The 21,889-nt window shown below is 37.9% G+C and overlaps 1 protein-coding gene across 3 annotated transcripts in view; it reads right to left on the reverse strand.

Moving 5' to 3' along the window:
• strbp (spermatid perinuclear RNA binding protein) overlaps positions 1-18,828 on the reverse strand; it is a 92,434-nt gene extending 73,606 nt beyond the window's left edge. For 2 of the 3 annotated variants that reach the window (XM_030149102.1, XM_030149105.1), the window contains exon 1: positions 16,775-16,982. The gene's annotated coding sequence lies outside the window, so the exon portion shown is untranslated. Of the gene's footprint in view, positions 1-16,774; positions 16,983-18,745 lie in introns of those variants that run through there. The other variant, XM_030149103.1, reaches the window with a different exon arrangement.
• Between the last annotated feature and the right edge of the window lie 3,061 nt (positions 18,829-21,889).

Below are 21,889 nucleotides of genomic sequence, written 5' to 3' on the forward strand. Positions count from 1 at the left end.
ACACTGAACAGCGCCTAAGGCTGAGTAACACAACTTACAAACAGCACCAGGTAATACAAAGCCAAATAAACTCCCAAGTGTATGATTAAAAACTACTTTGAGAGAGACAAAAATAACATTTCGCTGCCACCCTATTTTTGATTTGCTGCTTTAATTTATAGCCAGTTCCAATATTGTGATACTACTGAACCGTTACACCAGTCGCCAAACAAAGATGGAGCTGACGTAAAGACGGATGAAAGATGAAAGCCAACGGACAAAACAAATACACAAAAGACAGATGACAGCACTACAGAAGATGACAACAGCAAAGGAGGAGAGAAATAATGGATGGAAGCATATAGATGAAGGGAGGACAAGCAGAGGACAAAGTATTGTCTCCTGTTAATATGTAAAAATAACTCTGCTGCTGCCTGGTGGAGAAGCTAACTGGGTCAGAGAATTCCCACAGAGAGCTGGTGGAGGGAGGAGAGAGAGGAGGTATCGCATTGATTCAGTCTGTGGTATCAGTCTGAAGCAGAAGTCAGTCTCTCTTCACCTTAGGCTGTTAAGGATGGGAGCCGCCGTCTCTGTGCACATCCGTTCCATGCACTTGTTAATCCATCCATCCAACTATCCATCTGTCCTTCCAATAGTCTGCCTAACCAGCTCCACTGCATCCTTTCATCTCTACTTTTCCTCCTTCTCTCGCGCCTTTGTTTGCACCCATTCCTCCTTCTGCTAATAAACATAGCCTCGGAGCAGTCACATAAGCTTCCCATTAGTTACTGAACTGTATTTCTCTATCTGGCCATTGCTCTGTAAATGAACACTCAGCATGCACATACACCACAAAATAGGTCACAACTATTAAAAGATAATCAACTGATTAACTGACTAATTAACTGACCAGCAGCAGTTAAAGCCTCTGATACACTGAACTGATTACAATGACAGTGATATTATCTGACTGTCTTGTATGAATACCAAAAATGCATTAACCTTCAAAGACTTCAAAAACAGCTGCCGACAACCAAAAGCATCTAGACCTACCGATCTAAAATGTTCACGAACTTTAGAACCACTAATCTTATCAATACATGTAAATAATTCAGCTAAAATGCTGTTTCTCAGCCTTCCGGTAGCATCAGATATGAACCATTTGGATGTTCAGAGGCTCTGTAGTGAAAGTGGAAACACCATCATTTTCTCCAACACAGACTCACTAACAAAACCAAATGTACTTTGACAAATGACAGTGGTTAAAAACATCTGTTTTATGTTAAGTTAATGATATATTTTGCTGAAAAATTCACTGTTGCTTCATTTTTCTCTTCTGTAAAATGCCTGATTTTCTCTGACAAATGCTGAGGACAATATTATAATAAAATACTGATAAATCACTTATGAAAGGATTTGGGAGCTGCCATAAAAGTAGTTTTAGGTCTTTAAGGGATAACTGAAGTTATTACATAGGTTGTATTATTAGTTCTGATTGTCTCACAATGTGATAATGAGCTCTTGTAACATTATCTGAATGTGATGTAGTTAGAGCTTTAATTAATGCCTATTTATAATCATTATAATAAGATATGCCTATAAATAATTTCCATTCCAGTTTACAGAGATATTATTTACATATTTGGTTATTTTGTCTATGTTTTGCTGTTCTGCTTTATTTTTTTTTAATTCTTATTCAACTAGAAAGAAATTTCTGTTTGCTGCAGCAGTACAGTTAACACAGCATAGGCAAGGCTGCAGCTGTATTGATACATGCAAACACCATATAACTCACATTGCCATATAAATTAAAGTCTAAAATATTAAAGTGTCAATATTATTGCATAAGCAGATCAAGCAAAACATTTACAGCTTGATGAATCTCCCTCCAAGACATTTAGAATCACTTGAATGCATCCAGTGAGACCAGCTCCTTAAGTTTCAGGTCATTCTCCAATTGGGTCCAGAGGGAACAGCAAACTTAAAAGCCTTTTCTCCATGTTCACTACTGACCTTTGAAATGGACAGTAAGAATAAATCAGAACGTTTTTCTTTTTTTTTTAACAGGACTAATTTTGAGGATGTGATGGAACCAGACATAAAACAAATACATTTTAATCTCATACGTTTTCTACTCTGATTTCCTCTTTTGCCTGTTGGACTCTTTCTATAGTAATCTCATTTCCTTTTGAATTTTCTCCATTTACATTTACTGTGGCGATTCAGCACTTCTTTCATTTTCTTGTTGCCTCTGTGAAGCACCTAGAAATATAAATGTAAGCACAATGACAGTGCTCTCCAGCTACCTATCCTCCTTTTTCCTACTTTTTTCTCATGTGCATTGGAACAAGGCGGGTTAAAGATCATGGGATTAGGGATTATCTGTTTAAATAACTGGACAAAACAAAACAAAAATGATTTGCAGCAAACTCTAACTTTTGGTTCTGATTTGCTTTCTCAGTTTTTAATTTATGAAATGTAACCCTGTGCACAAGATACTGTATTTCATGATCTGTGTTTCAGGGGGTTTTATGTTGCCCCAGCAACACTACAGCTATAAGAATAACCCATAAACCATACTATGTGCTTTGGTCAGCATTTCTGGGTAGTAATTAAATTTTTTATTGATGAAGAATGCTGTAAGCATACTAACTATTTTGTGAGCTATTTATCAGGATAGCATACACATTGCATTAGGTGTATGTGTTAGCTGGAGCCATACATCTAGAAGACTAATTAACATTTGTGCTACAGGATTTGCTACCTGTGTATTTTCTCTTTATTTCAAAAAATTACAGTTTTTGGCCAAGGTAAGCAATATATGGTCAGTACTATGCAAATATTATCAAGCTGCAAGATTAGTCCACTTCAAGATCTCTCCATCTGTACAATTCATGCTTCTTCTTGTGTAAATTTGGGAAACTGCACTATGAATCAATTCATGTGAACACATACAAAGCTGTTCCAATGTGTTCAAGTGTGTGCATTCGCTACATTTATTTAAAATGAGTCCAGAGATTAAAATGATTAAGAGCTTGTGGCCTAAATGGATTAACCTGCAGGGCTGGTCTGAAATGGGCTGGGCTGCTTCTTGGCTGACTGACCAGAGGCAGCAGAAATAGCCTGAGCTGACTACAGCATATGTAATGCTCTGCAACAGTCCTCTAGGGTTCCATATTTTTGCATCTAAACCACCTGCTGTATTTGTTTTCATACAAAGGTACAGCTCTCTGCAGTGCACTAGACTGGAGTGCACATCTGATGGGAGGGTGCATTTGTTTACGTGTATGTGTAACTTACAGGTTATATACACAAGACCTCAGCACAGTCTTTTAAAATCAGTGTACAAAGAATACATTTGTTCTGTTCAGACTGACAAAACAGCACTATCCTCATGAAAGCCTTAACTTTAAAAATACACTACTACTATAATAGTCCACCAACAGCAAATTAATACTCACTCACTGACTGTGAAAGCACATGTGATAAAAAGCATATGTGTTTTTGTGTGTAAGCAAAAAATAGAAACGTTGTGCAGTCCAGAAATATAAAATCACAGTGACCACATTAGAGCACATTAGAGGTATCTTGAAAAAAATGTGGTTTCTGGGAATTATTTGGAAAAAAAAAACACAATCATTCAATCTTTACAAATTTTCTAAATATACTGTATTGTATATAACATGATATAATTAAGTGGAATGTATGTGGTAATTCAGTTTGATTCTGCATCACAGTATCCATTGATAATAATACCACTGCAAGTGATTTTCCACCCACACAGTACTTACAATGGTACAGACATACTGTATCTATTCCCTTTACTTTAGACACCTGAATGTATAATAGCTGGTTTACATTCACAAGAATTAGAGAACACCCACTGTATATTTCTACTAGACAACAAAGCAGTGCATTGTTCAAAATGAGCAGGCCGAAGGCTTAAAGTCCATAAGCATTAAAACAATAAAGCTTTTTTATGACTGTACACGAGCATAAAATCTTTCGTCTTTATTAAACTTTGGTCTTTAGAAAACATGTGATTCTATTAAATGTGACATCTTACTGAAACCACCTGCACATAACATGATACCTACACAGCTATACTTACACAAATAGGCCAGACCTTCACCTGAAACAGCCTACATCATACACATAATCCAGAGATAAAGTCAGATTAGAACTACACTGTGTGAGTAAATGCAATGTCAGTCTCTGTAATAACAGGTCTATTCACCTAGCAGTACTGCAACAACTACAGGTCTTAAAATGAGGTCTACAGGCGCAACACAGTGAGACAAGGGAACCGAAACTGACAATTTATGAGCTACTCATTGTATTACTGATTTTAGCTCCTACATGAAACAGAAAGCAAATAGACAGTTGCTTCTACCAATGTGACAATGCATTGACATTCTGTAATGCATCTATGCATTCTCTGCTAGAATGTAATACAAATTCACACACAACTGCTGGCTGCGATCTTTATGCAGTCTATAAGCTACAGTAAATCTTCAAGTGTCGATAACACATTTAGCCCCCTACATGTTAAACAATTACATTTATCTCCTGCAATTACCACAACTAACTGTTTATTAGTGAAAAGGGTCAAGCCCTCCTTCTTCACACCTCTCTCAAGGAACAGCGCTGTGTGCTCATGAATGAAAATCAAGAATGCTATCAACCAAGTAATAAACAAAGAGGAATTCTACAACACCATAGATAATATTCTATCATGCAGGGGAGCCCTGTTCTTTGTACACTTGATGACTCCTGCTGCCCTGCTAAAGCTCAAAAGACTCAGTTAGATCACATTACTCTTCACACATGTACCAAAGTGACTGCATCCAAAATCTGTTCAACCTTTATCAAAATCAGCAGTATAATGTGTCTCATTTCATTTACGCACACTAGATGTTATTTACATGATAATTCCCCTCTTAAATTTCCTGTTTGTTTGGTTTGGTCCAATGTGGTTAGCGATAATACACCTTGCTGTTTGGCATCCTCAAACAGGCGGGTCTCGAAGGAGTTGTCTCCAGTCTGATCGGCACACCCCACCATCAGTGAAGACAAGTTGTTCAGACACACCATTTCAGCACTTGATGCTCTGTCTTTTCCCTTGGTGTTTCCTAAAATTGCTGTGAAAGTGACTTGATGCTTTATACTTTTCTTTGAGGTCCATATCTCATGTCATCATTAAGCAACCAGTCATGGACAGATAGTCTATTCCAATGGAAATAAACCCTAAATTATCTGCAGTCCTCGTCTGCATTGCTTAATAGCTTTTATTCCTACTCACATCAACTACTTCTCAGCTTCTTATTACTTTCTTGTCGCCTATAATGAGCATTTTTAATTTTTTTTTTTGCTCTCAGTTTTACGTGCGTGTAGAGTTTTTCTCATTTGTATGAATCATTCAAAGTTGATGCAATGGGCCTTACATCTTAAATCCCAAGGAAAAAAACTAAAGTCCCTTATCACTTAATTCCAGGTTTTCTAAAAAAAAATATATAATAATAATAATAAAAGTGAAGTTTTAGTTGTACACCTATCACAATATTCAGTTACTCAATTAAATGTAAATTACTTAAAGAACAACACAAAAGAACAAAGCATATAATCACTTTGAATATAAAAAGTCAGGAAAACTATCTACGGTACTCATCAAAAACTGTCCAAGGAGCATATATACATGATGTGAAAATATGTTGCAGGTTGCAGTCCCAAGGGGAAAAATTCAAGGGAACTTGTGGTAAAATTTACATAAAACCCTCAGTAGGATGAAAATGTGTGGATTAAGGTCTGACTTCTGTGTAGAATAAAGTGTGATGAAACAGATGAAGAAAGAGGTACATCAATAACAACAACTGACAAACACTAAAAAACCTGCACTTTAATAAAAAAAAAAAAAAAAAAAAAAATCATACTGTTTACTAGGACACCAAGACTATAGCCTATACCTCACCATGACTCTACGGCCAAGCACTCAGAGAAACAGCAGCTGTTGCATCATGCCCATGTAATAAAGTACTCGAGTTGAGATGGAGAGTGTCTCTCTAATGACACTGAAAATTTCAGTGAAATGGACAGCAATCCAAAAAAAGATTACATAAAGCAGAAGTCTTTTTATGTCAGTGTTTAAAGGAGAAAGCAAAAACACCCCAGACAAACACTCCAGTTCAACATACAGAACACACATCACTGCTAAAAATCCTCCACACAGCTTTACAGATAAATCTAAAGAATCAATCAAAAAATCTGAATCAAAAAATGTTCAGCATAAACAGTGGATAAGAGATAACACTTTTGTCCACCAACAGAAACATCACCAAACTGTAAATCGATGCAAGACAGACGCAATACAGATTAAAGTCCATGCTCTTTGTATTATTATCTTTTCCACTTGCAGCTTATTCAAACTGTAAGCCCAGAATCCAAATCATATCACCCCTGTTTAGCACCACGAGCATGGCTGCTTTTATTAGATTTCATTTTAAATTTACTGATAACTATAAAGGCCTCCAGCGATATATCAGACCTCTTTCTATCACTTAGAGTTGAGATACGGTTAGGCCCTCTCAGCAGAGCTAGGCTGCTTGTTCTGCGCTGGAAACAGAAAGTGTGTAAACCTTTACTGTCACATTCTAATACATGCTGCCAAATGAACTACAAGGATCATTACATGACATCAGTGTGGTGAGGCTGGATTTGCATAGCTTGGTGGGTGTGCAGAGATACATACACTGCTAATCGTTTCTGGAGGTGCTGTGTCTCTATTCCAATGAGTCATGTATGAGAGAAGGTGCTCACTTAATAACCATGTCACACCCTCATTAAACTAAAAATTAGAATAGATACTGTAAGTGTGATTTGGTCTAAAAATCATTTGCATGTTAGGCTACCATATCATATCATATTAGAGGTGAAAATCTTCCACTTGCCTCACAATTTGATTCAATTATGATTTACCAGTCAGTGATTTAAATGCACCGTGACTTTCAAAGCATCTAAATGTATTGTATCTCCAATTTCTAGATTTCTGTACATAACTATTCCATTATCTGTTATTTTAGGGAGTCTTTAGAAAGTGCTTTCCAAAACGAGACCTCAGGTGGCTACAATATAAACAGCTGTATCTTGTCTGTGTGTCCTGCTGTAGTATGAAAACATTACTAAAACAAAAAACATAAATTCTTCTGCAGTGCAAGACATGCCGGTTTCATAGTTCGGTTAAATGATGATGTCTGCAACAAAACATCTCTGAAATAACAGATTTCCACACCTCCATTTAACCTATTCTTGATCTCTTATCAATGCTAAGTACAATTCACAGTCACTTAACTTTATCAATCACAAATGCACCCCAGATGTTTATGCCAGTTTGATGTGTGCAATAGATTTTCCTTGTTTTTGTGTGTTTCCTTCCTGCAGGAGTGTGGAGTGGCAGGTTAAAGGGAAAAATCTGATGACAGCTCACTGAATGGCTTGATGAATATGAAAATGACTTGAATTATATGCTGTGGCTTTTCCAGTCACCAGAAGATTTCTGCCCAATTAAATGACTACGAACCTATGTGTTAACAGTGCTCTTAACCAACATCATCAAAACACCAAATCAGGAAATATGCTTTGGAAGATTCATGTTCATTCCTGCAGCACGGCTCACAGCTGAAGAGCACTGAAGCAGCTCTGGAGGCACATGGTGAAACACCACCTTACAAAGACACTTCATGTTGATTTTTTTCCCTTTAATTTACCATGAATATGTAGCTCTAACGAGCTGCAGTGGGAAAGCACAGTCAAAACATTCTTTGTAGAAGGAATATTCCACAGCAATTTAGATGTAGTTCACACAACAGAGCTGTTGCAGAGTATGGTAGGCAACCCATTACTTTGTTGAAATACCAATTTTGTGGGTTTTTTTCCCTCTTCATACCATCATTTTATTAATTTATTTACTCACCTCTGGATTTTAGCACCTTTTGCTCTCACTGCCCACATACACATAAGTCCTACTGCTGAGTGCAAAAAGTTCAGACATCCTCTGGGGCATTGTTGAAACTTCATGAAAAATATTGTATCATCACATACAAACAAGTAAAAATTGACAGGATAACAAAAGATAAGCCGATGAAAAACATTCATTACACAAAATGTCACAGCTCAGTGATGAAGAGCAATGCAAAAACAATGGGAAGGTGGAGTTTAATTTTAACCTAACCTCGAGAATGCATTACATTTTGAAACAAAGGATACTTCATATGTGTATAGTAGTATTTTACCATTTCACTGAGGTTACTGTACCACAAGTGCACTGGTTGTGTAATAATCCTAAAACCTACTCCTAATACCTCTGTATTCCAGTGTTAATTAGTAGGCTATAAACCGGTGATTATTAAACGGAATTTACAGTTATACAGTTTGCACAGAAGAAACCAGCAGTATCATGCCTTACTGAGTCAATACAAAGCATATAGGAGCACACAAACAAACTGTTTGCTGCTTGTCTTGTTTTCTCTGCTCTCATCTAAGCACGTACAGTATGCATCTGGCTGAGTGGTGGCTGTGTGAACACAAGCCAGGCTGACACTGATGTGTGTGCTGGAGTGAGACGATGTAGCTCCAGAAGATCTCAGAGGAAATATATTGAAGCTTCACTGTGAATGCTGTGCATCCAGCTCACATGCATCTGCAACTGTGTTTGTGTGTGGAAGAGTGCACAGTGTTGCATCCTCTGCTTTTTATCTCTATCCTCCCAGCAAACTCAACAAACACTCTGGTTATATTTCAGCAGTTTTCAGACATGACACAAGTATGTGCACATTACACATGCCTGCATAAGACCTATATATCAACTGAACTATGTTACCACCATGGTATTTTAGAATTTATTATCATTAATGTGAGCATGTATTATATATTTTGTCATATGTAGGTAAGTATAGAGCTGAGCATAAATGTTATCATATGAATGTTTGTCAGTTGATATTAATGTTTTACATCCAATTATGTATCTGAAGGCTCATTTTGGGTCCTGAGTGAAAGTTTTAGAAACCAGATAGTTATCTATGGTATTAAAATATTCATAGAACTTAAGACATAAATGTGTCTACATAAAGAAGAAATAAAGAAAATAAGTGTAATCTGAGTCCTTAGTCAAAAGAATTAAAATGACATGAAAAGATGACAATGACTAAAAAGATATTATTTGTGTTTTTAAACTTTTCTTTATGGTCAGAACAAATGTTTTCCAAGCAGGGAAACATTCTCTGAAATTGAGAGGCGGAAATCCAACTTCAAAATATGAAGAAGTAAAATTAAATAAAACGACAAAACACTGACAAAAGTTTTAGTTGGCAGTGTCAATAAAATAAACCCAAAAGACAAAAAAAGAAGGATACTGACATTCATCACATTAAATTATCTCCAAGCCCTGTGGACTGTGAGCATACATTTTGATGACATCAATTAAAATAAAGTATCTAGTTTCTATTGAAGAAGTTTCAACCAACAAGCTGTTGATGAAGCATTTACAAGTATACAACATACTAAACCCATGGAAAAGGATGATTAATTCAAAAGCTTCCAAGCTGTGTTCATGTATGGCAAATATTCTGCAGAGGCACAGTATTATGATTTTTGTCAATAACACACAGCCTTGAACAGCCTGTGATTTCATCGACAATCCTCCTCTTTCTCTTGCGTGTGTGTCATCATGTACTGTGTGCGCACAGAGCATCAAGAGTGGAATCCCATAAATCCTACTTTATTAGATAAACGTCCTAATCAGATAAAGAAATCTCACACACCCCACGTACACACATACAGAGATCCACACTGAATCGCACTGATAATCTCCATTACCAATTACAGGGTGATACGCCACAGCTTAACATGAAAGCAGCAATTAATCTTCTAACACTGGTCAGTGAGTCATTCTAGTATGAGAAAATGTCGCTTGCAGGCACACATATTCACATGCGCAATGCATTCACTATCATTACAGATATTTAGTCAGATTTTTGGCCTCATATTTTGTATCCTCATAGTAATACTATGTCCTATTAAAAATAAATAAATCATAAAAACTATTGCTTTATAGTACTACTCATTATGTAAGTTGTCTTTTGTGATTGTATGAAGGACTGAGTTAAGTGACCTTCTCCAAAGCTCCCAAACCAATGCTGGAAAAGTCCAGTAATGCCCTGAGGGGAGGTAATCATTTCGTTTTTTATTAGCTATACCAAACTTCTTCTTCTGCTTCCTGCGAGAATTCTTCTGTCTAAGCTTTAGTGACAAAACCTTCTAGATAAAAAACCAGACTGACAACTATACCAAACACACCCCTGACAAGAGCTGGCAAAAGTTTTAATGTTTGTTGGAGAAGAAAGGAGCCAACAATCCTTCATCTACTCTGCTTAATGTGTTAATGAGCAGGATGAATGGAGACAGATGAAGCTTAGAAAAACAGCATGTCAGATTGTGACAAACAGACTTAGCTACTCTTTGTATCCTAAACTGTTGATACAAATTGAAGCAAAAATAAGAATTCAATTAAAATAAACCATAAATTGTATCTTTTATTAATAAAGTGTATAATTATTTATTCTCACTGCCACAATGGTTTATGACAATAAACTATAGAGAGAAAAACGCTGCTCATCTGGGATGGACTTAGCTGGGGTGCTGGGTCGATAAATAATCAAACTGAATGAAATAAAAACATTTTTGAACAGACTCAAGTGTGTGGATGAATTTTCCATTGCAGCAAACTACAAAACAAAATGCAAAAAACTTTTTTCTTATTGGTATTTTAGGTTAAAAAAAAACAAGAATATGCAACAGTACATACTTCTTTATTGGAAGATGCCCAGATTACTCATAATTTTCTGTCACTACCTTGAAATACATCCCTTGACAGTAATAGGTGAAGAAGAATATGATGTACCTCAGTTACTTCTTCATTGTTCAAATCAAGCATGGTTCTGTTGTTTTAAATAAATAACCCGATCTCTTCCAGGAAGTCAGAATGAGGGCAAGCTATAGTTTCCCTGATCTAAGCTCTTTTTGACACAGTAAGCAGAGCTGAGACATGAGACGGGGGGGATAGGGGAGGGCCACGACTCTGTGTGTGTGTGTGCGTGCGTGCGTGCGTGCGTTTTTCCTGTTATGAGAACATTTTGGACAGTTTAAATTGATTTTTGAGAAACAGTGTTGCAGCTTTCTTAAAATTAAGTTCAGGCTGGAGTTTGACGTAGCATTAAAATTAAGGTAAGCAGCTAGGGAATGTATTGTGTTAAAGTGTGTCTTCACAAACATAAAGAGGCATGGCTATAGTATTTATGTGTGCATACTGCTGGTGATGGCAGTGCTGTGGTTGTTAGTATGTGCAACATGCTCAGGCAAGAGACAGAGAAGGCTCAGCATTTGAAAACTCTAAATTGGTTTATCAACAAATACATGTGTTATATGTTGATGGCAGTGATGTGATCATATATCGCTGTGGGTGTGTGAAGGACTGTGTACATGTCAAAGCAGAGTGGTGACACTCCAGTGTTGGAGTGACACAGCAGATGGGCCTCCCATATTTCACTGTCAAACTAAAGACACTCTCTTTACCCCAATCTCCAGTCGCTAGTTTAGGGCATGTATGTGATTCTTATGCTAAAGCCAAATAAAGTAGTCTCTTTTTTAGTACAGTCACAAAAGATGCCAACAACAAGGTTATTTTCCTTTCTTGGAGGTTGTAAAACAGTTTAATCTTGGAATGAAACAGCTTAGTTGTGTTTTTATTTTAAGCTAAAGAGGTTAAAAATAGAACTGCAGGTAACATATCTTAATATATACCAGTCACTGACTGCTGACTGCACCTATCCACACCACACATCGAATTACATACACACCAATCATGAACTGATGACTGACAGCAAAACTAAGGGAGGGGACAAGCACATTCACAAACAGGATGTAAACTTGGGATATACGATGGGTGGATATTTGCTGTAGAGAACTGGAGCAGTTATGATCTGCAGCTTAACATGTAAAATTACTTCCTAATTTATGTCTGACTATCTGTGGCGGTTCTGCCAACTGCACTCAAACCCACCAACCCGTCCCTGATAAATTCATGGTCACAGCATGTCATAGTCTGGGCAAACACATGTATTATTGTCATCAGGTACTTGCATCGATGTCAGGTGTTTGTAACAACAAAATGTTAGTTATGGTTCATTTTAATTTGTAAAACAGGGATTCCACTTCCTGGAGCATGTTCAATTGTAATAATAAATTGTCAATATTTGATTTTCAAAGGCAGAGCTGAAGATAATTAACACATTCTAAAACATGCCATTTTTCCACTGGCTGGACTGATTATAGAAATATTGAATCAACCTTTGAAAAAACAAAGAACTGTCAACAAATAGAATTCATTCCATTAATTCTGGATGAATATTATCATTGACATTTTATATAAAACCAAATGTGAGGACAGGTTCAATAATTCATATTATCACAATTAACACATGCAAACAAAGACACTGACTCGTTAAAGAACCAAATATATTCACTTTCTCAGGACTTCTCTGGTAAAGCAAAATGGGGCTTTAGTCCAAATGTTGAACATTTACATAAGCAAGCAAAACAGTTAAGGACAGGCGTTTTTGCATTATACAAACTACTTTATCTCTTGACATGACTTTCAGTGATCCGTACCAACACAAATTCAAGCAAACTAGCATTAAAACTAGTCTGCTTTGCATTTAGTGTCATAAAAACTATTAGGCTAAGTGATGAAAAACATTGTGTAGAGTGCACAAAGTGATGACATGTTATTGTATTTCAGAGTAAGGTCAATTCACACAAAAGGAACCATTCCTCATTTTAAAAAAACACACACAATGTATCCTGTAAATTCCCTAATGCGTCTTATGGTGAAGGCTGCCTTTGTCTCACAGTGTAGCAGCCACACAAGCCAAAGTTCAAGTTAACAGTGATTTAAGAAACCAACCCCAAACAGTTCATTTGAGGTTCACTGTTTGTGTTGCACGGTGCAGGCTTCAGTGCTGTGTGGATGTAGGAAAACCTTACATGGCAATCTCTTACACTGTGTGCTTCTGTCTGTCTGTCTGTCCTACTGTCTCACTGTGTGCGCCTCTGTCTGTCTCTCCGTCTCTCCCTTTTCTCTCCTCTCTCATCTCTCGTCTCTGTCACTGTGAGCTATTCCTGGACTCCACACTGAGGTGAAAGGAAACAGGAACGACTGCAGCGGCTGTTGGCAGCAGCATTTTTTCTCTGCCAGGAACCGCTCTTCCTCTTGTCACACAAATACAGAGGGAAACAACGAGGAAGGAGAGATAGAGAAGGAAAGGGGGAGTCAATATTCCTGCCCTGATGGCTTTGTTCCTTTGCCGGTTAGGAAGATGTTTCCTCCAACATGTTTGTGCAATGAAACCCTTTTTTTGCTCCTGCACATGGAATGCAGGGGGAGTTTGCATGTGTGTATTTGCATGTTTGGGCAACAAACAAAACATCATAGCTGAAAAATGAGACATGGTCAACTGGATGGATGGGAGTGAGGAAGGTGCAGATGGTTCCTTTATTACTGCCATGTGGAGAAATATTCAAAACAGTAGCTCGCGCTCACCATCTCCCCTTTGTTCACTCTCTCCTGCACCACAGCACCACTGGGACTCTCCCCAACTCCCTGTTGTGCTTACAGGAACCTTGGCAGCCAGCTACCATATCAGCCAATTAGAAAAGCTTTTACTAAAGCTCCAGCCAATTGGATTAGTGCTACATTTCCTTGCCAGATGAGACTTTAAATGTGCTGCTGTATGCTAGAAACTGAAAACTGGTAGGCATACTCCTGTTTCGCTGATAGGCACGGGGCACCAGAATACACACAGACTGCAGGGACAGTAGCAGTTGAAGGACTCCCTGTGAGCGTGTCTGTGCTCACACTACTGTGTCTAAACTGTTTAAAACATGAGCATAACATTGAGCAAACCAGAGCCCAATCAGGGGCGGTACGATGCTGCTTCCATGCACACATCTAACAGAGAAGCACAGTCAGGATTCGTTTGTAAAAAATACATTTAATTCAATTCAATTAAAAAAAAAAAAAAAAAAAAAAAAAAAAAAGCTAGACATGACAGCAGGTAGACAGGAAATGGGCAAAATCAAGTATGAAAAACATTGTCAAGAGGCCAAAATAGACAAAACATGGATTTTCCTCGCATTATGTTTGCAGCTGTCATTGAATTCTGTCTTTATTGTGCCTGTGCGTCTTTGTCATGCATGCTTACTGAACCTATGTGTTGCCGGTTCTCCATGTGCCCTTAATCTGGTTATCTGGCCCCAAGTAAGGTCCATTAATGGAAATTAAATCCATTGGTTGGATTGCTTCAATCTCTTGCTAGGAAAATCAAAACCTAATAGAGAATGGCCTTAATTCACATTAAAACAGGTCAGTAAAGTACAGGGACATATATGCTTCTCTGTGACTTCTAATGATACAAAAATGTATGCTACAGATATCTTGGCCTCAATACCAGGACCTAAATAATCTATTTTAACAAAAATTTAATTAAACTAGAAACTGTGGTACAAATCTTAACAACATTTGTGTTTTTATACACTTAAATCTCAACACAAAACTGAGACTGTTTAACACAACTTGGAGTTTTCTGTTATCGTGTAATTTATAAAAATGTATAAAAACTGTTGTACATATGAATGAATTATATCTTGGATTGAACACTAAGTGATGCAATTCTTCAACACTTAATATTTTCTATAGTTTGTTCAAAGCTGTAAAAATTGGATATATCCTTGGCTAATGTAAATAATATAAAGAAATAAAGTGCAAAATGAAATGCTGAACCAAAAAGAAATACGTAACCCAAATTGCTGAGATATTAAAAAAGGAATTCAAATTATAATAAAAGACAGAAGAGATACATGGAGAAATCATGAAAAATATGATGTATGCAAAATAAATAGAAAATATGTGATACAACAAAAGTCAGTAAAGAAAGGAAAAGCTGATTAAAACTAAAAGATGAATTTATACGGAAAGAGAAAAACAAAAATTCAGACAGAAAAAAAAAAATGTTGACAGAAATCGTGGGAGAGACAAACACAGTGTGCATCCTGATTGTAAAACACTGGCCCTGTCTCCCTTCTTCTCATCCCTCTTATCTTTCCAGTACCGATAGAGAGTTCACTGCCAAGTCAGTGCTTACGAGAAAGAGTCTGTGAAAATGGTGGCCTGGAGCATACACACTCTGACGCACAGGTACGTTCACAGTCATGCAGAACCACACATACCCAAACTAGCCTACTCTCACTTCTCTTTTCCATTTTTTATTAAAAGTTGCATGTTTGTATCATCACACACCCCTGAAGTTGCTGCATAAAACATGACTCAAAATACACATGCACAAAAAAGCAAGAATACACTCCGTCTCCCCCTCCCGCTTATATGCATTTGGGAGAGAAGGTCCTCTGTACAAACCACAAGAGGTGCATTATATGACAACAAGAGGTCTGTGTTTGCACTCTATAAATCAACTCTTGTTAAGTGAAGCAAGGGTTGAGAGTTGAAACAAATTACTCACAAAAACATTTCTACCCAAACACAACAGGTGTGGCAGAATGTGTGAGCAGGGGCACCTCCTGCACATGAAACAGGGTGGGGCAGGGTGGAGCAAACAAAAATAACCCAAAGCCTGTCAGTCAAGCCTGAGACCACCAAGCACAAAGAAGTGATAAACGAGAGAAACCAGCTCAGCCACAAACCAGAAACTATTGAACCATGGTAGACATTTAAGATAAACTCAATTAGTCGATCAAGGAAAACAGAAATGAAGAAAAACACCTGGCATAGCCTACCATGTAAACATCTGCAATCCTGCTATTTTTTTTTTTTTTTTGCATTTTTATGCATGGTACTGCAAAGACAGGTGTGCAGATCCTTGTATGTCCTGTATGATCTGCACAGCCTAGAAATAAGGTGTTCGTTTACAAGTGCCACAAAAGGTTTAGGTATGTTATCAAGCTGGTTCAGCAAGAAGAGAGAGCAGTTCAGCATTTCTACATGAGTGTCATTGAGCTGACGCGCACCTCATTTTATGATGAGACAGATGTGATCACTTACTTTTGCTTCCTTAAAAACACTGCCACATTGAAATACAAAAGCAGCAAAAGGATAAAAAGGCTACGATCTGTAATGAACTAAACGTATTGAATTAATCAATCCAATAAATTACTTTTTTTTTTTTTTTTTTACTATTTAATTTAACAAACCGTGATAGTTTAATGGGTTTGTCGTAGCACAGTGCGGAAGTGGGCACTGAGGCACCTGCTGTGGAGATGAGCTGCCGTTAAACACTGAAGTGAAGCTCCTTCTGGTTTCTTTTTCTTATTTGTCAAGTAATTTTCCTAAATTACAGAAATACACGCTTAAGGCTTCTGGGGAAAAAAACAAAACGTATGTCGTAATAACTGCTGTAGACTAACAAGGTAAAACGACCCAACGTTTCATCACGTGTAAAGTTCCTCATTTACCAAGAAAAAAACAACGAAAGCAAGAAACGGAAAACAAATAACCGAATTACAAAAAAGCCACTTCCTTTCTCTGGTGAACTCTCTGTATGTGTCTCTAAAACACTGAGAGAAATGTAGAATAAAACTCACGTCCCTTTAGTGACACTTCCACCGGTGAAACGGACACGCTTGGACGTAAATAACAGGAAAAACAAAGCTGTGGAGTCAATATGAAGCCACTTACGGTTGTTGAGAGTCAGCCACAAAGTCCCGCGCCGCTTCTAGAATATAAAACTCCCACCGGGCGCAAAAAAATTAAGAAAAAAATCCGACAAATGAGTGAGGCGATTAGAGCTGTCACCGTCCGGCCGCAGCGAGGAGAAGTCACAGACTACCAGCGCCTTGACAACCGGGGCCGCGAGAGCGAGACCGGAGCCGCCTGCTGGTTTACGCTTTCGCACGAGACAACTAGGAGAGAGAGAGAGAGAGAGAGAGAGAGAGAGAGAGAGAGAGAGAGAGAGAGAGCGAGCGAGACCTCCGGAGATGAATGGAGGAGCGTGTGCGCATGCGTGGACGGGGCTCGATTCATTCCGGTGGAGTAGACTAGAGCTTAAAAGGGGGAGCGACACAGCAGGGCAAGTGTTTTTTTTTTTTGTTTTTTTTTTTTTTTGTGCGTTTATTTATCAATTTCTTTATTTATAAGAAGAGGAAAGTATGTATCTTAAGTATGTATTATTCCTTCAACTTTTTCTTAATCTTTGGAGTAAACTAGGGCTAAAAAGGGGGGAGCGACACAGCAGGGCAAGTGGGTTTTTTGAGCTTTTATTCATTAATTTATTTATAAGAAGAGGGAAATGTGTAGCTCTTCTGGAAGGATGATTTAAAGAAAGGATGTGGTAATACAAAATTATTCGCTCAACTTTTTCCTAATCCTTGACTGCAACCTCTTAAGCACTTAAATGCAATTATTTATTAAGTAGATATAACCAAAACAACACAAAGTAAGTCACTTATTAAGTGACTTATATTGTGTATGTTTGGTTAAAAAAAAAGTTCTAGTAAATCTAATGTAATCCAAAATATGGGCTTCGAAATGTCACGAAAGTGAGAAAAAAATCACTATTCAATTTTGACACAGTGCATAGGGGCATTAGATATAACTCATCATGATCAACCCTCCTGTTGCAAAGGAGGTGATTTGGTCATATTTATTTGATATAACCAAAACGACACAAAACAAGTCGTTCATTTTTAGGACTGAAGCGTCTCTATGTGTGTTTTTTCTGTTTGTTTACGAAAAAAGTCCACGCAAATCTTATCTAACCCAACATATGAGCTTCAAAACATCATGGAAGTGGAAAAAAAGACCATGTTTAAGTTCCTACACAGCCCACAGTGACATTAGCTGTGATAGAACACAGAGGCATCTCTCCACTCATCATGATCTAGAGTGAATGTTTGACCCTCCTGTTGTGAATGACTTCAACAATCATCCCCCCCCTGGTTAAACAATACAAGAAGTATACGGCCTGAGTGTCATTTAAAGAAAAAGAAAATATAGAAAAAGACATAGGACGGTCGTTTCATAAAGGGCCGAAGCAAATCACGATCAGAAACCGGAGAATGAATGCCCCCCTCTCTCTCTCCATCCAAGAGAAGCATTACTCTCTCCCAGACAGTCTTATAAATAATTCAACAATAAATGCTTGCCTCGGCTGCCTGGCTGAATGCAGCACTAAAAGAAGCATCTCTCCAACACTCTCCACCCCTACGCGGCGTCAATATGCGGGTGTTACCAATTAAAACAAATCACGAAGCAAAATAAAGTTCAATCAACATTCTTGTTTCGCAAATGGCTGTGGTCGGTCAACCAGATTAGTCAGGGATTACAAGGCTTCTGTCAACTATCAATAGCCTCGTGTGCCTGAGAGAGAGGAGAGAAAGGGGGGAGCGGGGGAGGGAGGGAGGAGCTGGATGAGTTTTAATGCGCAGACGGTGCAGAGCAACCAGCCAAGGATGCTGTTTGTCCGGTCCGCGGATCGCAGGAGAGCGGAGGATCACCCCGAAGCGAAGACAAATTCAACCAAACACATCCTGTCCCATATAGATACAGACCCGCATCCAACCCGCATACCGTCTAAAGCAGGTGGCAGGATGCGTGAAAAAAGGAGGGGGGGGGGGGGGCGTAAAAAAAAAAAAAAAAAAAGCAATTTACCTGCACAGCGCTGCCGTTCAGTCTGCTGTTATTACTTCTCCTCTGTAGATATCAGCGCTACCGCTTCTTCCGAGCTGCTCTCCGCTCAACGGGAATTTAGACAACGGGATTTGTTCACGTGGTCACGCTCGGTGCTCCTAATTGGAGGAGCGGTAGTAGGAGCTTCTGCCTGCTCGCACCTGTACGGTGAACGGTGCAGGAGGGATGGTGTAGGGACAGAGGCAAAGGTGTACGAGGGGGAAAGATAGAAGAAAATAGATCTGTGCAGGAAATAGAGTCGATCATGATCTGTCCCACTGTGTGTGTGTGTGTGTGTGTGTGTGTGTGTGTGTGTGTGTGTGTGTGTGTGTGTGTGTGTGTGTGTGTGTGTATTTTAACCTTAACTAAAAATTCAGGTCAAATAGGAGAATGTTTGTGTAATGCAATTTAACCCTTTCATGCATAGTGGTCAGTTATTCTCCATCTGTTCTCTTGTATATTCATAGGTTTTATTGTTTTAGTTCCATATCAGCCAACACAGTGGACACTTATCATCCCATACACTGCATTTCATACCATTACTGTAACTGTGTTGTTCTAGATAAACCTGATCTGCACTAACATGTTTGAGTGTAAATCAATTGTTATTTGTTTGACAAAAAGTGTTTTTTTTTTTTTTTTTTTTTTTTTTGCATGTTATCTCCATGAAGTGAGTAATTACTAGCATTAGAATATGTTAAAATGTGAGAAGACATCAGATTAGCAATATTAAAAATGTTTTTATTTCATTGTTTTCATATCACTTTCTGATATTGGGTTTTAAACACGTTTCTTTACTTCAAAAATTAAATGCATGGATATTTTTGTAACTCCACAGAAAAAGAAAAACTCAATCAAATTGTTTTTTTCGTGGCTCAGGAGGAATAAAAACACTCAAAAAAATAAATCTTGACTAAGGTTCTCACAATTCATGCATGAAAGGGTTAAAATACATGCAATCAGAGTACAAGACAATTAAAAACATCACCAATGCAACAAAATGTAGAATCATGCACCAAGCAACACAGATGACACTAACAGAAACATTGCAGTTTGCATTTAGCTTGTTTTCCACCGCTGACAGAGCATTTGAGACAAGTGAGGTAATGTAACCGCATGCATTGAGAGTTATTGCAGCATGTGTTGTCAAACTGATGATGAGATGTTCTGAACACTTTAAGACCTAGAACTGTGGTTGTGGCAACATCCAAATGAAGTTTTCCAAGTGATTTATCACCACTTGATAAATTCATTCATTCATTCATTCATAATATTATATTATTACATATATATTATATTCATTTTTCAGTGAAAAATCTGATGTTTTCCTGGGTCATATCTGATGATGATGAAAAACTGAGAAACTGTATTTTTTTCCTGAATTATTTCAATGTTTTTAGTGGTTAATGGTTCAAAAGGTTTTAAACATTTTAGATCACTAAATGGTAACCAGTGACTGTTTAAGTCTTTGAGGGTTAACTTGTTACCTCTGCCAAGGAGGTTATGTTTTTGCTAGGGTTTGTTTGTTTGTTTGTTTGTTTGTCTGTCTGTTTGTCTGTCCGTTAGTGTGCAACATAACTCAAAAAGTTATGGACAGATTTTGATGAAATTTTCAGGGTTTATTGGAAATGGGATAAGGAAGAAATGATTAAATTTTGGTGGTGATCGGGGGTGGGGGGGCCCATGGGGGGGGCCCATTTCCAACAAACCCTGAAAATTTCATCAAAATCTGTCCATAACTTTTTGAGTTATGTTGCACACCAACGGACAGACAAACAGACAGACAAACAAACAAACAAACAAACAAACAAACCCTGGCAAAAACATAACCTCCTTGGTGTGGGGGGGCCCACAGGGGGGGGGGGGCACTGATCAGCCTTGGCGGAGGTCTGCGCTCTCCGAGTGCTTCTAGTTTGTTTTCTCTTTTTGTGTGCATTTTTGGAAGTTGCAGCCACCAAGCTTTGTCAGCCTGTGATAGGAATATGTTCATTATGTGGCGAACTTGGAAAAACATGTTGAAGTGGAAACTTGAATGATGAAAGCAACTGGCCTAATGGTACCAGCATTTTGTGAGTGTTCATTCCGTAAAAAGAAGAGATAATACAAATGGAGTTGAGACTAGTGGCTCACCACAATAAAATGCAATCTGTCATTCAGTTTTAGTTTCAAAGCTATTCATTACGCATGTGGTAATTATCTGAACTCCAATTATGTTGAATTCTCCAACAGCCATTTAAAGATTAAATGTAATTTTAAGAAAACACAGTATTAAGGTATTCCCCTGTAACTACCTGCGTATTTGCATAAATGTTCGTGACATATTGGCAATTTATTAGTCATCATGAAGCACTTAATAGTAAGTAATTCATGTCCAACTCCCTTACTTATTATGAATAAGCAGTTATTGGGAGATTATTGAGGGAATACTATTAGGTAAATATGCTAAACATGCAGAATAACACAACTGTTTTCAACTGACTAGTAAAGAGTGATTATATATATATTTTTTTAATAAAACATTATTTTAAAGACCCTTATAAAATAACAAATTTCCCTCACCTACTTTTACTTATTCTTCCTTGCATACACATACACACTTACTCATCTACCTACTGAGGCCATGGCATAGTAGCAGTCAATGGTGCAGGAGTATTTTTAGATTTCATGTGGGCTGCAGATGCTGCTCTACTCAACCAGGTCGCAGCAAACAGAGCAGTGTTTTCACTCATCTCAGTTTCGCCATCAGTAGTTGCCTTCACGTCTATTTATTTATTTATTTATTGCAGAAATTTGAGAAGACAGATTTTGGTTAACACCTTCACAACAACACATCTCCTGTATTGTCTGGAGTATTTATAAAAGACCTAAACTTTTCTTTTCTGTTCTTCTCTTTTCCTCTCTTCTCCTCCTCTCCTCTCCTCTCCTCTCCTCATGCTCAGATTTCGGTTTCCTTCACTAGTCGTGGCTGATTACCGAGGATGAAGACACCCAACTGGCCTCGAGGCTCTTGGCAGTGATATATCTCTGTATTCTCCCCTACCCAGATTTGGCCTGAATTAAAAGCATGTTCATTTTTTTAGGGCAACTTAGGGCATTTATAATTGACAATGAGATATCTGACACAGT

The sequence above is a fragment of the Sphaeramia orbicularis genome, chromosome 12, assembly GCF_902148855.1.
Source record: "Sphaeramia orbicularis chromosome 12, fSphaOr1.1, whole genome shotgun sequence".
In the NCBI taxonomy this organism is placed as follows: Eukaryota; Metazoa; Chordata; class Actinopteri; order Kurtiformes; family Apogonidae; genus Sphaeramia; species Sphaeramia orbicularis.